Raw genomic sequence first — 3021 nt, forward strand, 5'->3', positions numbered from 1 at the left:
GCCTGTAATCCCAGAACTCTGGAAGGCCAAGGTGGGAGGATAACTTGAGGTCAGGAGTCCAACACCAGCCTGAGCATGAGCGAGACCCTGTCTCCACTAAAAATAGAAAAAATTAGCCAGGTGTGGTGGTGGTGTATCCTTGTGGTCCCAGCTACTTGAGAGGCTGAGGCAGGAGGATCACTTGAACCCAGGAGTTTGAGGTTACTGTGAGCTAGGCCGATGCCACAGCACCGTAGTCTGGGCAACAGAGCGAGACTCTGTCTTAAAAAGAAAAAAAGAAAAAAAAAAAAGAAAATATAACTTTTACTCATGGGCATAAGAAAATCAGACAGTCCTAGGTATCTTCTGCAATGCAGTAGTGGCAGCTATTAAGTTGGGCAGGCAGGAAGGCTGTGCCAATCTTGCAAGAGCTTTTTACAATATACACAGAAATAAGGGACTCCTAACTCCCTGTCTAAACAAGATTAAATAAGAAGAAATAAACCATGTTCCTAGGTTCCTCTGAGCCTGTCTCAGCACATTCATTCACACTCTCCTTTTTCTTTATGGAACATAGCTGATCTTCTTAACATTAATGTCCCATTTCTGTTTAGCATCAGGTCTTCTTTGCAGGACAAATAATACAAGTGGTTTTCCTAAACTACATACTACCTTGTATTCAACATTGGCAGGCGCAAGGAAGAAAAGGTCCTTCTCCTTCCTCTTCATCATCATCATCATCACCAATTTATTTAGAATTTATTGTGTAAAGGCCAGTTGGCTAGGCCTTGGGAATACAGAGAAGCATAAGGCATGCTATCCTTGCTCTCAAGAGCTGGCAATCTAATTGGAAAGTTAGAACATACAGAAATGAGCTAATTTATACTTTACAGTGTGGCATGTTAAGATTCAAATGAGTGAAACTATCAATAAGCGTACTAGGATTCTACAGGAGACAGAAGCTTGCAATGAGATATAAAGTTAACCAAGACTCCATAGAGGAGCTGGGACTTGAGCTAAACCACTGGAGACAGAACTTATTTAAGGGAAAATGATGGGAGAGTGCATTCTGCTTCAAGATGGAAGGAATGTAGTGGGCAAAACTCTGGACAGGGAATACATGAAGCACGTTTAAGGGACCACAATTTAATCTATTTTATTAGATTGGAAAGTTTCTCAAGGGGAATAAATGGAGACTAAATTGTGGGAGATTTTGAATATTTGACTTAGGTCTTTTGATCTTCTTTGTAGGAAACTGCTGAGCATGGGAATGGTATTTACAAAGCAATATTTTCAGAGATGTGACTAAGGGAAACCAAATAAAAATTTACATGATAGTTTAAAGATCTAGAATATGGCACTAGGAACAAAAAGTATATAAGATATACTTGACAGATATAAAAGCTATCATTAGGGAAGATTTTGGATAGGTGATTTACTGGATTTTGGAGTTTAAAGAAGGATCCTAGGAAAGAAAGTAACCAAAGAATCCTCAGATTTTAAGTGACCTCATATACCTGCTTAAGAATGTTCTTATTCATTTTTAGCCAACAATTATCAACCTCTGATAGCATGCCAGGCAGCATGCTAGATTTGAGGACATAAAGGTGAGTAAGGAATGGATGGTTTTAAAAATAAGACTATTAATTTTTTGGCTATTGAGTTATAGTACTTATTTATATATTTTAGAAATGAGGCTCTCTGGTCCTCCCGTTCAACAGATAACTGCATCTTCTCAGGCAGCGCCAGCACCATCTCCCAGACACCATGGTGAAAGTGAAGGCCGGAATAAATGGCTTTGGCCGTATTGGGCGCCTGGTCACCAGGGCTGCTTTTAACTCTGGCAAAGTGGATATTGTCGCCATCAACGACCCCTTCATTGACCTCAACTACATGGTCTACATGTTCCAGTATGACTCCACCCACGGCAAGTTCCATGGCACGGTCAAGGCGGAGAATGGGAAGCTTGTCATCAATGGCCAGCCCGTAACCATCTTCCAGGAGCGAGATCCCACCAAAATCAAATGGGGTGAAGCGGACGCTGATTACGTCGTGGAGTCCACTGGCATCTTCACTACCCTGGAGAAGGCTGGGCTCACCTAGATGGGGGTGCCAAAAGGGTCATCATCTCTGCCCCCTCTACTGACACCCCTATGTTTGTGATGGGCGTGAACCATGACAAGTACCAAAACAACCTCACCATTGTCAGCAATGCCTCCTGCACCACCAACTGCTTAGCCCCCCTGGCCAAGGTCATCCATGACAATTTTGGCATCGTGGAGGACTCATGACCACAGTCCATGCCATCACCGCCACCCAGAAGACCGTGGATGGCCCCTCTGGGAAGATGTGGCGTGATGGCCGTGGGGCTCTCCAGAACATCATCCCTGCGTCCACTGGCGCAGCCAAGGCTGTGGGCAAGGTCATCCCTGAGCTGAACGGGAAGCTCACTGGCATGGCCTTCCGCGTGCCCACTGCCAACGTGTCCGTGGTGGACCTGACCTGCTGTCTGGAGAAGCCGGCTAAGTATGATGACATCAAGAAGGTGGTGAAGCAGGCAGCAGATGGCCCCCTCAAGGGCATCCTGGGCTACACTGAGCACCAGGTTGTCTCCTCTGACTTCAACAGCAACACCCACTCTTCCACCTTTGATGCTGGGGCTGGCATCACCATCAATGACCACTTTGTAAAGCTCATTGCCTGGTATGACAATGAATTTGGCTACAGCAATAGGGTGGTGGACCTCATGGCCCACATGGCCACCAAGAAGTAAAAGTCCCAGACCATCAGCCCCAGCCAGAGCACCGAGGAAGAGAGAGGCCTCAGCTGCTGGGGTGTCCCTGCCTACTCAGTCCCCACCTCACTGAGATTCTCCCCTCCTCACGACGCAGTTTCCATGCCAGAGCCCCTGAAGAATGGGAGGAGCCTAGGGAGCCCCACCTTGTCATGTACCATCAATAAAGTTCACTGTACTAGGCCAAAAAAAAAAAAAAAGAAATGAACTTCTGATAAGTGGTTTGCAAATATTTCTTCCATTTGGTA

At 45.5% G+C, this 3021-nt stretch overlaps 1 pseudogene; it reads left to right on the forward strand.

The window, feature by feature from the left end:
* The first annotated feature begins 1691 nt into the window (after positions 1–1691).
* LOC105881057 (glyceraldehyde-3-phosphate dehydrogenase pseudogene) lies at positions 1692–2821 on the forward strand (annotated as a pseudogene).
* The last annotated feature ends 200 nt before the right edge of the window (positions 2822–3021 follow it).

Source organism: Microcebus murinus, chromosome X (genome assembly GCF_040939455.1).
Source record: "Microcebus murinus isolate Inina chromosome X, M.murinus_Inina_mat1.0, whole genome shotgun sequence".
Taxonomy (NCBI): Eukaryota; Metazoa; Chordata; class Mammalia; order Primates; family Cheirogaleidae; genus Microcebus; species Microcebus murinus.